Below are 15,232 nucleotides of genomic sequence, written 5' to 3' on the forward strand. Positions count from 1 at the left end.
GTGTAGAATTAACAAAAACAGAAACCCTACATATCAAAGCTTATTGGATTTGCTCAAGGTGAGGATGAAGATAAATTTGTAAGTCCTAAGTAATCAAAATAAATGAACTAAATCTCCAAATGAGGAAAAACACTCAACTCATTTGTTAAAAAAAAAAAATTACTACGTAACAAGTTACTATGGCAACAATGAATGCATTAAACAACAGAAAAAAACAGAAATGGTAAACCCAAGAGCTTGTTTAAAAATCCAACCAAAGAAGTAAATCTGTTGTGAGTCTGCGTACAAGTGAATACAACTAGAAACAAGATGAGTACTCTAACACACTGAGGGGTATAAGTCAGGCAATGACAAATAATACAGAGGTACGAAGTTAGGCTTTTCAAAACGCAGTTGACACAATGGAGGGAGAGCAGGAGGACTCGCAGTGAGTGTGCCCAGCAGTTGCAAAGAGTCAGGCGTCAGGCAGACTCAGAAGAGGTATCTGCCCTAACAGCCGACCAACACCCCATAGTGGAGTCAGCCAGGAAGGAGCACCATGGCTGGATGGTGGAGCATGAGAACCGTCCTCCCATCCCCCGGGCTAGGTCTACAGGGAGACAGGCACTCACACACTGCCACAGCAGTGGACAACAGTCCTATTTTTAAAAGAAATCAACTGGGCAAAATGTATCAAGGGCCTTTAAAGTGGTTACAGTTTTAAAAATAAATGTTTCTAACTTCTGACCTTATAATTTTGCTTCTAATAATACACACTAAGAAGGCAATGTTTAAAAATAAAATAACCCACAGATTTAGGCACAAGTACATTCAATGCCCCACTATTGTAACAGCAAAAAGTCAGAAACTGAAATGATTAAATTATCATGCAGATACTAAACATATTTACTAAAATTTTATTAAGATGAGGAAATGTTTCATTTATAATATGTGAAAACGGGAATGAAATTAAAGAGATTATACAAAATTATACCCAAATGACTGGAAGGAAAAATACATCAGCATTTTAATAGTGTTTGCCCTTGGTCTACAAAGTCATGAGACCAATTTTTAAAACCTCTGAGGCTTAAATGTGGTGAGAATAAAGTAGACAGTGCATGTTAAAATGCTTTTCAGCATAGCTGGAGTCTAGTTAAGAGAAAAATGTAAGCCATCCTCACACAGGATCACCTTCTACCTCACACCTGGCTAGTCTGTAACTTCAATAACATCACTTAACTTCTGATCTTTGTTTTCTGCTCTCAAAGTGGACACAATCATAGTTACCTGAAAGGGGCATGAAGAGTAAATGAAACAAAGAATGCAAAATGCTGACCTTGGGCAATCAATAAATGTTAGGACTCATTCTCTTTTTATAAGACTATAAACTTTGTTCATGCTAGACAGGTTTTAGGAAGTTATAAAAAACTAGCTCTAAATTTAATACCACGTGGCCACTTAAAGCTATAAAACATGCTCAGGAAGATGCTCAGATGAGAAGGTCTGACTCTGACAAGCTCACGCATTGCTCAGGTGGCAAGCAGCCTTTAAAATGGGGCAACAGTGAACTAAAGTTCTCCAAGGAAGGGACCCAGAATGCTGCTTTTCAAAAGGAAACATTCCCATGGATGTATAAATAGGTTTCACATTCCCAAACACAGCTTCATTTATATGGCCCTTCCAAACTAGGAAATGCTTCAAAAGTCTTCCTTGTTGGTTCCAATCTATGCAGAAGGGACTTAGAAGAAATGAGCTGTGTTCTGCAGAAGAAATCTTTCTGAGGCTGTCTGCGTGAGGCTGAATGTAAGCAAACATGAAACCATTCTTCCTCAGTCCAAGAACTGGGGGTTAAGTCTTAAAGGTGGAGCTGCTACCATTTTCTCCTGAGTAGTAACTAGACAGGAAAAGTGGATGGGTGGGTGGATAGGTGGGTGGAGAAGACCTTTGTGGGAAAAAAATGGTCTCCAGCTCCCTGGTTTACTTAAGTTACAAAAACTTTACCTAATATGCCAAGTGGTCTTTAAAAGGATATAGGCATGGAGTTGCAAAGGAGAAACAAAGGAAAGTCAGACTTTGGTGTCTCTTTTAGACCCACAGGCATATTCATGGAAGGGTGAGGCCAGTCACCATTCCAGCCTCACTGGGTTCCTCTTCAGTGAAGCTGTCCCCCACATGCATTGCTGCCTGAGCAGCCATGTTTGTGCCAAGTGACTTTGTCTCCCACTTGCTCAAGCCACTTGTGGGGAACAGAGTAACTTCCTAAGAGAAGCCAAAAACAATGCTATCACAGATTCACATGAGCTGACCTGACACGATTAGGTAAACTAGCTAACTGAGAGTCTGATTCTCAGGAATTTGAACTTAGAGAAAAAGCAGTTAACAGTGAGGACATCTGCTGAAAGGATGTTAGGAAGCAGGAGGGGAGCCAAGAGAAGCCAGAGGTGGGCACAAGCCCAGATCAAGAGGGGGACAAAAGTAGGAATGAGAAGAAATAAGTATACAGTCTACCTTTTTGGATATTAGTTAACATTAATATGAAGCCATCGTGGTTGTCAATATATTCTAAAACACTGCTTTTCATCTTCTTTAACATTGCTATGTGTGTGTTTTCTATCATCAGCATTAAACAGTATGAGCTTGTATCCTCAGTGAAGATGTGTGGAAGTATATAACTTATAAATAAGAGCCTGTTTGGAGGACATGTGCTCAAACTGTTTTGTATGAATGGGGAATTCTAACAAAAAGGTTAAGACTTCTACTCTGACATAGAATGTGCATTTTTTTTTTCACGTGGGGAGACAGAGGCGAGAAGTCAGGATGCGAAGGAATGAGTAAAACATATACTCTGTCCTCTAGGAGCTCAGCAACCATGATGTGTTACAGGTAAGAACAGAACCTGTGATTCTGATCCGGTCTCCAACACACACCTGTTTAGCACCTATGAGGACCCTGTACTAGTCTAGGTATTTTATATCACTTTCTAGTGATCAAACAAGCTACCAGGGCTGAAATGAATTTATTGGGTCAGGGTCTCTCAACATTTCTAGATTACAGGCTAAATATAAGACTCTGATGGGGGAAAAAAAAGAGGTGGGGGTGGGAGGAGCCTATCCCAAACAAAGCACACATCAACAGGTAATTCTGGATTCGATTTCATTGACATTTCTCACATAAAGCTCAAGGATTAAACATTGGTAGTTCTACTGCCTATTTGAAAATGTAGGAACTTGTGTGTAATTACACAATCCTAAAATGAAAGATTACATGTTTCAAAAATGCAAAGCATTTATGAGGTTTATTCATAGACTTATCTTTTCTATAACATCACATTGTTAGTGGCAATGAGAGAAGTCCCATCAGAAATAAAATAGCACCTTTATTCTCAAACACAATGCATGGAACTGACACAGACAAAATATCACTCCAGTTACACAATGGCCATTCAGAGCTCTCAGTTAATGGAATATTCACAGTTTAAGACTGAACATAATGCACAAAGAATAGAAACATAGACAAAGCTGCCATGTTAGGGGCATGGATAAAAGAAGTAGCTTCCTGGCAACAGAGATGTTAGTGAAGGCTATATAGAAAACAAATAAAATTAGTTTCTATTAAGGGTCAGTAAATAAAAATAAAGTCTGACAAAATATTTCATCAGTTCACTTCAAATGGTTTTATACAACTGAGCTATAGTATACAGATTTGTTTCATTTTTTCTCTTAAACAACCAAAAAAAGTACTTGCTGTAATCCCTTCTCCATGTGATTAGAAATCACCTGAAACTGCAGCATCTGGCTGTCAGAATGATTTAAGAATCAGTGGATCTGTTTCCTCATGATATGAGTAGCAGTATTTATTTCAAAAAGATGAAAAGCACACTTTTCAAGGGAAAAATGTTGCTCTATGCCACCTAAGGCTATATTCCACAAGAACTGCCTTGCATTCATTCAACAACTACTTAGTGAGTTACAACCATAAGCCAAACATGAAGAAGACAAAATCAAACCCCATTTCTTCCTTGATGAAGTATACTAGCTCCTTCATTCATTAGAAAGATTCAGGCTGAAAGTTCCATTAACTGATAGTGACAGCTAATATTTGTGTAGCTTTTCACAGATTATAAAGTACTGTCCTATATATTATCTCATGTAATTTTCCTGATAACTCTGAAAAGAACTGATAAGCAATCATTACTCATCTCATTTTACAGGCTAAGAAACTAAGGCTTAAGAGTTCAAGGGGCTTACCTCAGCAGTGAAGCTGGAATCCACTGCCCTGATGGTAACAATACACCACCTCATCTCACAGGAGCTGGGCTTTGGGTGGTGAGGATAAAATATGTACTAAATCACCTTGAGCTCTCTATTAGGAATTCAACCTAGAGCAGCATTTTGCCTGTTCCTACCCTCCCCAGAAGCACAGGTTACCCAGCTCTGGTAGTGTGCAGAAGATGCAATTCACTTAGTTTGGAAAAGCCCAATTTATCTGTTTTAAAATGGTTAATTTGCTGACTGTTTACCAGCCATGGGGTCTCAGGGCTGAGTTGCAGCTTGAGATTCACTTCCCTTCATTGGTTGATTTCCAGTCCTTTTTGATTGTAGAAATCTGTATGAATTTCCTTACAGATTCTTAAAAATTAGTTTGCTACAATGCTATGACTGACACGGTAAGGATGAAGCATCACATCTTCAGATAAAATCATCCGGTCCTCTGTAAAAACCTTCCTGGCATTTTTAAAGGGATCTCAAGATCATAGTCCAACATATAACCCACTGCCAAAATCCTTTCCACAACTGACCTCTGACTTTGGGGGTAATCCAACTTCTTTAATATGTCCAGGTCTACTGATAAGACAATTTGGCAATAAGTATCCAAAGTCTTTTTAGAAAAAGACTAACTCTGACCCAGTTATTCCACTTCTGAGAATTCGTCCTAAGGAAATAACCTAACAAGCACACAGTACTGAGAGTATCTCAGAGATGTTCACTATAGCACCACTGTTTATGACATTAAAAAACTGGAAACAACCAAAGTGACTATCAGCAAGGGACGGTTTTAATAAGAGTGCATTTGTATAATATAGAATACTATGCTGCCAGCAGAAATATAACACAGATATAAAAATACTAACATGAAATGATACACATGGTGTATCTGGTAAAAAGCAATTACTAAATAGTATTTATACGATCCTCATCTTATGTGTGTATACACACACAGACAAAAAATATTGAATTAATTGACACAGAAAGGAATCATTTTCCATGTCTATCCAAAAGTTCCAATTCTGTCCCCAAAGCTGAAAATTAACTTTGCTCTCTTTTCCACTCAGTAGCCTTTCAACTTGTTCCTGGTAGGGCATAGTTTCTCGTCTGTTTACCTCCCTGGTTTGCCTTCTTAAAATGTGGAGCTCAGAACTGAAAGCAGTCCCTCAGAGGCAGCCTGACCAAGGCAGAAGACAACGGGGTGATTATCTCCTTGGTTCTGAGTACTGTGACAGTGATACTGTTGGAGATGGCCAACAATGCCAAACGGTTGGCTAAAGCCTTAAAGCTCTTTAACAAGAGCTGCTATGGACCCAGCTCTCTGATCCACAGGCACACAACTTTTTTTTTTCTCCCCTAGCCTAGGTAACAGGGAGCTGTAATTCAGTAGAGCTTAGTTGTATATTTGTTCATGCTGCTTGTCTCAGCTTTGGGGAGCCTTTTTCTATTTCGATTTCTGACAACGCATTGGTTAGTTTTCCTCCCAACACTGGAACAGACACAAATTTGATCCACCTTTCTTTGTCAAAGACCACTCTCTCAAACCAGAACATCGTGTCATTTTGGAAGGGCTACTCAAACCATTTTATTTGATAATAATTTAAAACATTTTATACTAAAATAAATATGGGTAAGTTAAAATATAAAATACAAAGTGGATTCATCTTTGTGCAAAGACATGAAACAAGAGAGGAAGAGCTCTTTCAACAAAAATGACTAAATGGGAAGCCTAGTGCACAAAAGTAGAAAAATAAATGAGTAAAATTAAAACCGTGCTGGAAAGTCAGGAGACAGGAAACTAGCCAGAGAAAAAGCACCAACAGTGCTAAGAACTTAATTTGAGTAACAACTGGATAAACGATTGAATTATCTCAATGGAACAAGGACGTTGCATTTTAAAATCCCACTTTGGATCAATGGAGTAATGAAAAAACCAGCTATTAAAAAGAAAATCTTACAGTCACTGTATCTAATTTATTTCATTTTCCAAACCTTAATTTTGGTAAGTACCTTTTTATATATCATGGCACCTTAATAATTATACTATCACTTTAAAGTAATCTTGGGTATACATTTATATATGATCTCATCAAAAAGACCAAAATGAAATAAGCCTAAAATACCATATAAGGTAAGTAACATTGGTGCAGATGACTACTTCTACCTCTTGGATGCTTACCCAGATCACTCAACATAGTCAAAATCCTTACTTTATTTTTCTTACAAAATGAAAATGAATACGGTAGTACAATTTATCAGGATGACTGCAAACATTACAGATTACTTACTGAATGTTTACTTAATGTTGTAACCACATGACATCGATAATACGATTGTACCTACTTCACAGATATGGAAACAGAGACTTCATGGCTAAATGGTATTAGGGTCACATGTAGTAACTGGCTCCACTGGGACACTAAAACTGGCTGGCTGACCACAGAGCCTAAGACTCAACCCATACTCAATCAGAAGACAGCACAATTAAGATATTAAGGTTCCCAAGGGCTTCACTGGGAATTACTAAATGCACATTGAACTCTCTCTGCAACAGATACATACATACATGCACAAATAAGGGAATTTTTATGTGAGTAATACATGTTCTTTAATTTAAAAATAAGAAAATTAAACAAGATAAGCTAAATAATAAATCCTAATACATCTCAGATTTTTTCGAGGTTCATTATCAGAAGTGGCTCCAAAATTTCCCTTCCTCCTCAAAATGAGATTTTTAAAAATGCTTCTATATTCAGTTACAACTTTTTGTTTTCTTCCTCTAAACTAAGCCAAAAAAGACTTCAGAAAAAGAAGAAATAAGAATTGCAACCTAGCCCCTCCTACCCATCATCAACTTTGAAGTAATATTTCAATTGGAGTAGTAAGATTAAAAAGGAGTTTTAAGTATAGTTCTGAAAAAATTTAATGATTACTTTAAATATGACCAATGATGTTCATCTACACACAAATTAATGATATTATAGCAACATAAAGGTTAAAAGTTTTGTTTTGGTTTTTTTAGAAGGGGTTGTCAGCATCTTTATCACCACTTAAAAGGTAATTTTAGCATTTCAATGGAATTTTTTCCTAATTGTATTTTGAGAAACATTTTCAAAAACATTTACGCACTGGGAACTCACAGATCTTGTTAAATCAAGTATTTCATATTCCAGTACAAGTCTGAACGCATCGAATGTCAAAGAATTTCTTAAAGCTTTCTAAATCAGCCTATGTGATTTAATTTCCAGCCAAATGGGGATCTTACACTTTGGGCTTATTGCAGCTAATTCTCAGTCACTGCAGGGAAAGAAGGAGGAATCCAGCAAAGGTTTTGGCATTAAAACATCCCAGAATAAGGACAATCCCCATGACATACAAATTAGAATATTTTACCTGATTTGTTTCTAAATCCTGATTTATGTTCACGTATTTGACGCATTTAATTTAGCAGGTTTGGCAACTGTGTCCACACCTAGCACAGCAGAACTGTAGAGTTCACCATGTGTACGTCTGGCACATCTAAGTTATGTGTCAACACGACATGGTGTGGGGGGAAACAGAGGCAGACAGCTCACTGTTTTCCCAACAGTGGGGATGGCTCCATGGCGTCACTGTACCACCCTTGACCCGGTGGGCATTAGGACACCAACCTGCTCTGGATTGTGAATGTGGTCTGAGACTTAGAAATGGCCTTTTCAGGGATGAGCTACTGGCCCATCTAATTCCACTAGCACTATTACTGTCCCCAAACCAGTGACTCTCAAAGTGTAGTCCCCAGACAAGCAGTAGCACCTGGAAACCTGTCAGAAATGTAAATTTTCAGACCAGTCCCAGACTTCTTGAATCAGAAAGCCCAGAGATGGGTCCCAGCAATCTGAGTTTTAATATAGCCCTCAGGGGATTTGGCTGAGCATTAAAGTTTCAGAACATAGCTATGGATGACATTTTTAAAGTGATCATTCATTGAGAATGTCATTATACTTGGGTTTAATTTTCATTATACCCATTAAGAGTAGTTTATTGATCTTCCAATATTCCTATAAAACAAATTGAAATAGAGAGAAGCTCTGAATTTACCAAAAGTTTAGGGTAAGAATAGTGAATGTGAAATTTAGCAATTTGCTTCTTTATTTTTTCTTACGTGGACTCTAGAACAAAATACTTACAATAGTTTATAAGAAAATATTTCATTACATTGCTCAAATGTACTTGATCCCCTATGTTACGCTGGTTCTCAGTATTTGAGGTGACCCCCAACAACTGCCTAAAACAAACTTGACCCTGAAACAGAAGTGCCCGGGGCTGAAGAGCAAGAACCCTGAAGCAGCCTGAGCTCAAGTCTCAGCTGCCACTTCCCACCTGGGTGCTCTTGGAAAACTCACTTAGTCACTTCAAGCCTCAGTTTCCCCAAATGTAAAATGGAAATTACAGTACAACCGTCATCGTAGGGTAGTAGTGAGAATCAAAGACGTTTAAAGCACACTGCCTGGCACAAAGCAGCTCTCAACGCACGACGGTAATGTTATCATTACTAGCTAAGAGAACTACTCAATTTTAAATACTTCCGAACATGCTGAAGTCTCTGGAAAGTAGAAGACGTAAACATCTAAGTCACTTTCTGTGGAAAACACCTTACCAATGACTTTTTTAAATAAAGGTGACAAAATTACAACTTCATTTCATTCCTAACAAAGGATCCCACGACAGAAAAACCGCTCATCCTGCAATAAAGGGAGTGTACACACTACCTAACCACAAACACCCTGGTCAACAGAGAAAAGCATTTCAGAATATCTCCTTTAAAGATCCGTAAGCCGTTATGGGGAAAAGGCCAAGGCATAGTACAGACGTGTGCAGATTAGTCAAGAATGTGATTGGATGAATTACAGAAATTCCGTTTTGGTGAGGCTGAAGTAGAAGGCAGGCGGAATTCCAAGTTTCTGCTGGTTCATTCAAATGAGTACTCTCTTTTCTTTTTGCAGATGGTAACTTCATATGAAAACACCTTTTATATTATAATTAAAAGATCAATAAGCCATGCCAAATGATGATATGTAAGAGTCTCTTAAATATGCTCTGGGTTGATATGTGAACATTGTGAACAAGTATCACTTAACAAGCAGTAAGGATGCCTTTACCTTCACACAGACCTGAGTCTGAGTCCTGACTTGCTATTCATCAGCTAACTGACCCTGGGCAAGTCCCTGAGCTTCCTAACTGATCTTTCTGTTTCTACTTTCATCTGCTCTCTGTCCGTTCTTGCACAGCAGCCACGGGATCCTAATCTGTTCCTCCAGCAGGCCACAGCCCCTTCCTGCCTCAGGGCCTCAGCAAATTCTCTTCCTACCTCAGAGTATCCGCTTCTGACCTTCACCGAGCAAAATCCATTAGGAATGCCTTCCCAGCCTAGATGAGAGGAGATCCTCCCCTTAAATGCTCTCTTTATTTACTTTTGGAGACTCTTGTCACAATGATAACTTCACTGCTCTTTTGTAATTTTCTATTTAATGTCTGTCTGCCCCACTAGACTCCAAGCTCCCTGCAGGCAGGGATCATGTTTGATCAGTGCTGTATTTCTTGCACCGAGCACAGGTAAGAGTGGTCATTGTAAACAGTTCTCTGTCTGATTTTCTAACAAACCAGAGTGATGATCTAACTTTGTAGAATTAAAAGGTAAACACATTTTCGGATCAGCTTGGTTTTCAGACATGCAATTTTGTCAGGTGAGAAAGTAAATTCTTTCAACATCATTCTGGTTTCCAAAAGGAGAATCAGGTAAAAGATGAAAAATAACCTTGGACCCTCTGGGTTTAAACAGACAGCTAACCTCAGATTCAAAATTCTGAGACTCATGCTTATAAACCCAAATAATCTAGTATGCTGGATCTAGTATTAAATACCTTCATGGGTAATGACTGTATCTCCCACCTAGACAATCCAGATAAAAGGGGTAAAGAGGCAAATCTATTTCCCTTTTGTCCCCATGATGTGCCTTCATTCTTCTCCCTTTATTTTTATTGTACCTGGGAGAAGCCCTGGGGGTGGAGAGAAGCCTCCTGGTCTTCTCATCACAATCCTGGTTATACGCAGCCTGCATGTGGTGTCATCCACGAACCACCACCCCTTCACGTCAGGTTATTCATCTGTCTCCTTCAGTTCTCCACCATGCTATCCTCTCTGGCCTCTCATTCCTTTTCCAGCTCTCCCTTACTCTCTCCCACTCGCCTTCCTCCAGGTGAGAAACACAGTGATACAAGAGAAAGAGCACTGGACTTGAAGACTCCTGGAGCCACATTAACCTGGAGAAACTGCTAAACACATGGCAGGAAATCATTCTGGTGTGTGGGAAAAGGCGAAGAAGGGTTAAAGAAAGTCAAAAGAGAGTTCAGGGAATGAATGGAAAAAGGAAGTGGATAAAATGCAAGGGTTACAGAGAAAAGACTGTTGGGCCTTTTTCTTATAATTAACCCCCTCCATGCCACAACCCAAAAGACCTTTTACACCCTCTCAGGCTGCTAGCCACTGTCTCCCAGCTCTGAGAGAATTTAATCTTAAAAAGGAGTCCAGGTTACTTTCTGGTGGTGTCTTGAGAAGATGATTTAACTGTTCTTGCAGCTCAGCCTGAAGGAAATTATTGTTAAAAATCTGCCGTCTGGCTTATGTGCAGATATTGCAAGGAATGGGTGGCTCGCACAGTGTTTTTAAGTAATGAGTGGTTTTTGGTAATAGACACCCTAATGGCTATCACAAATTCTAGAGCTTCTCTCTAGAATTACTAGTATCTAAAAGATACTACATATTACAACCAAAGGGGGAACTATCACAGATTAAATCTACTTATTTGTCATACCTGCAATGTGTTTTTCCCCCAAATAGGTACTTGCTATTCTGAGTATCTCCATCCAATCCAGGGGTACTGAGACCACTGACATTCCGGACGTGCCCACATCAGAAAGCAAGTCCTTGCCCCAAAAGGGTTCAGAGTTATTATGAAAGGGAAAGAACAAAGCCCACCTGGCTGGTTTTCACCAGGGAAACTTGTGACCCCAGGACTTTGTGTGTGCAATCTCCCAACCCCAATTAAGGATCGTTCTGCCCTCTGGAAGCTCTCAGAAGATGAAAGCAGTCCCAGGAAGAACCCTTTTTGCTTCCTCCAGACAGACAATAGGCAGCCACCTGCTTGGGGATTTTTTCACCACCATCCGAGTTCCTGTGTCATGGAGTCACTGCCGCTTTTGCCCCAGAGGACAAGGAGGACAAAGAAACAAAGGAACCAGGTGGCCGGGGCAGAAAGAGGAATCACATCCCCAACAATGCAGCCAGGTTGCTCCCCATCTCAAGCTGTGTGTTGAGACAGCTGTTTGAGCTGGAAAAGGAAAAGGAAGGAGAAACAGTCCTTACGAAGGACTGCCTGGCCTTTTATCCTAAAGGCATGAAAAACTGCTAAACATGAAACAGAGCCTGTCTTGAAACACTGTGGAGCTTTCCTCTACCGGTTTAGTTCGATTTTCCCATTAACAACTTCTTGGCAATTTTCCTCACTAACAGACTGAAGTACCTTGAAATGAACTAAGTTAGCCATAGAATGAGGCACACTCATGTGTACTAAGTAAAGCACTCTTCTCCCACAGGGCTGAGTGGGGTGTTGGGGAGGCAAGTGGCCTGCGGTCACACCCACCGTAGGAAGCTGGGGACAGTCTTGTGGAGGGTTTTGATGGCGCCTTCTCTACTCTCTCTGGAAGGTTTTGGAACAACAGGCTGGAAGAAGAATTATCAATATAAGAGAGAAGAAGAGATAAAATCAGACAGAAGAAGAGCCCAAAATTCACATATGCCTCCTTTCCCTCTGCTTTCCTGTGGAAGAAATTTTTTTTGAATTTATAAAGAAAAGAAACTTCTTTGGAATTATTGATGGAATTAAAATGAAAAAATTAGTTTTGTACAATTTACTTATACAACCTCATCTGTACTTTCATGTAGTGTACTGTTCTTTCACCAGACTATAAAATTCCTGCCATTTATATATTTATACTTCTCCCCTACTTTATTTTTATTGCATAAATATAAAATGCTAATCATAAAACTTTTAAAAATCCTAATCAGAAAGAAAATTTAAATTATAATTCCAAAAGGAATTTCACCACTGTTAACATTTTAGTACATCCATTCCATTTAGATTTTTTCCTATGCAAATGTATACATATATAAATACATATGAGTGAGTTAGTGAGGGGTGCCTTTATAAAAATTTCCTCATACTACACCCACTGGAATTTTTTCACATGAGTCATGAATATCTGTTTGTTTAAATCTGTATTTATTTTATAGCTTTGTCTGAATTTTCTTTTCAAACATTCTTGGCAAATATCTTTGCTAATTATTGTTAAAGTAGTTTGAGGAGGCAAATAGGGGCATCTATACATCCTGCTAAGGGTTTAGCAGCCCAGAAAGCACCAAGTTCACCTGCAGCAATCAAAAAATCAGGAATCCACTGTGTATCACTGACAAAGATTTAGAAAGCCCTCCTGGGTTGTTAACTAAATAACACCAAGAAGGAGCTGGCATTCTTCCCTAGAGAATCTTCTGCCGGTTGCCTGAAGTGAGAAAAAAAAAATTTATATTCATTTTCACTGAGGCTTGTGATATGGTAAGAAGGCATAAGGATTATCTTACTTTCTCATAATTATTTATCCATAAAAAAATTCTTTCCCCTATCAAAATACCAATGGTATTTTCCACAGAACTAGAACAAATAATTCTAAAATCAGTATGGAAACCCAAAAGACCCCAAACAGACAAAACAATCTTAAGAAAGAAGAATTAAGCTAAAGATACCATGCTCCCTGGTTTCTAACTATACTGCAAAGCTATAGTAATCAAAATAGTATGGTATTGGAACAGAAAGAGACACAAAGATCAATGGGACATAATAGAGAGCCTAGAAACGCACCCACATTAATATGGGCAATTAGACTACAACAAAGGAGGCAAGAATATACAACGGGGAAAAACAGCCTCTTCAATAAATGGTGCTGGGAAAACTGGATTGCTACATGCAACAGAATTAAATTGGACTACCTCTCACACACTCTACAAAAATAAACTCAAGATGGATTAAAGACTTAAATGTAAGACCTGAAACCATAAAACATGTAGAAGAAAACAAAGGCAATCTGCTCTTTGGCATCGGCCTAGGCAATATTTGTTTTGATACATCTCTTCAGGCAAGGAAAACAAAAGCAAAAATAAACAAATGGGACTATATCAAACTAAAAAGCTTTAGCACAGTGACAGAAACTATCAATAAATTGAAAAGGCTGCCTACTGGATGGGAGAAGATATTTGCAAAGGATGTATCTGACAAGCAGTTAATATCCAAAATATACAAAGAACTTATAAAACTCAACATCAAAAAACAAATGACTCAATTAAAAAGTGGGAATAAGATCTGAATATTTTTTTTCCCAAAGAAAAAAATACAGATGACCAACAGGCACCTGAAAAGATGCTCAACATCACCAATCATCAGTGAAATGCAAATCAAAACCACAATGAGATAACACCTCACACCCGTCAGAATGGCTATCATCAAAAAGGCAACAAATAACAAGAGTTGGTGAGAATGTGGTGAAAAGTGAACCCTTGTGCTCTGTGAGCGAAAATGTAAACTGGTGCAATCACTATGGAAAACAGTTTGGAGATTCCTCAAAAAATTAACAACAGAACTACCATATGATCCAGCAATTCCACTCCTAGGTATTTATTAAAGACAACAAAAACACTAATTAGAAAAAAAATCTGCACCCCTATGTGCACTGCATTATATTCAGTAGGCAAGTCATGGAAGCAACCTAAGTGCCCATCAATAGGTGAATGGATAAAGACGTGGATATATAAAATGGAATATTCCTCAGCCAAAGAAAAGAATGAAAAGTATTGCTATTTGCAACAACATGCATGGACCTAGAAGGTATTATGCTAAGTTAAGTCAAAGACAAATACTGTATGATTTCAATTATACGTGGAATTTGAAAAACAAACGAACAAACATAACTAAACAGAAACAGTCACATCTAGATACAGAGAACATGCAGGTGATTGCCAGAGGGGAGGAAAGGGAGGGAGGTTAAGAGGTACAAGCTTTCGGTCACAAAATAAGTGAGTCACAGGTATGAAATGTACTATATGGGGAATATAGTCAGTACCTGTGTAATATCTTTGTATGGTAACAGATGAAAACTAGACTTACCACAGTGATCATTTTGAAATGTATAGAAATATCAAATCACTATGTTGTGTACCAGGAACTAGCATAGTGTTGTAGGTCAATTATATTTAAAAATCAAACAAACAAACTCAGAAAAAGAGATCAGATTTGTGGCTAACAAGGGCAAAAGGGGGACTGGATGAAGGCAGTCAAAAGATACAAACTTCCAGTTATAAGATAAATAAGTACTGAGGATGCAATGTACAACATGAGAAATATAATTAACACGGCTATATGACGTATATTAAAGTTGTTAAGAGAATAAATCCTAAGAGGTCTAATCACGAAGACAAAATTTTTTTTCCATTTTTTTTAATGTGGTGTGTATATGGGATGATGGATGTTCACTAACCTTACTGCATTCGGTAATCATCTTACGATGTACGCAAGTCAAATCATTACACTGTACACCTTAAACTTATAAAATGTTGTGTGTCAATTATATCTCAATAAAACTGAAAGAAAAAAATATTCTTTCCTCAAGGAATTATCATAAAGAATTTCTAGTCCAGTTAATAAAAGAATTTGGTCAAACCAAAGACAGATAAGAAATAGTTTCCTTAATTGTACATAACCACATGCTATTGTAATTATAAAGACAGATCATGAATTTCATAGTACAGAGAACTCTAGAAACGAAATAAATGTTTATAAATATTTCCTACAGTTCTGACTAGGGAAAATTTTTCTAAATGTGAGGTGATCTCAAACTGTTTAACTA

At 38.2% G+C, this 15,232-nt stretch overlaps 1 protein-coding gene across 3 annotated transcripts in view; it reads right to left on the reverse strand.

Moving 5' to 3' along the window:
- KANK1 (KN motif and ankyrin repeat domains 1) overlaps positions 1–15,232 on the reverse strand; it is a 180,147-nt gene that overhangs the window by 132,572 nt on the left and 32,343 nt on the right. The window lies entirely within an intron of this gene.

The sequence above is a fragment of the Camelus dromedarius genome, chromosome 10 (genome assembly GCF_036321535.1).
Source record: "Camelus dromedarius isolate mCamDro1 chromosome 10, mCamDro1.pat, whole genome shotgun sequence".
In the NCBI taxonomy this organism is placed as follows: Eukaryota; Metazoa; Chordata; class Mammalia; order Artiodactyla; family Camelidae; genus Camelus; species Camelus dromedarius.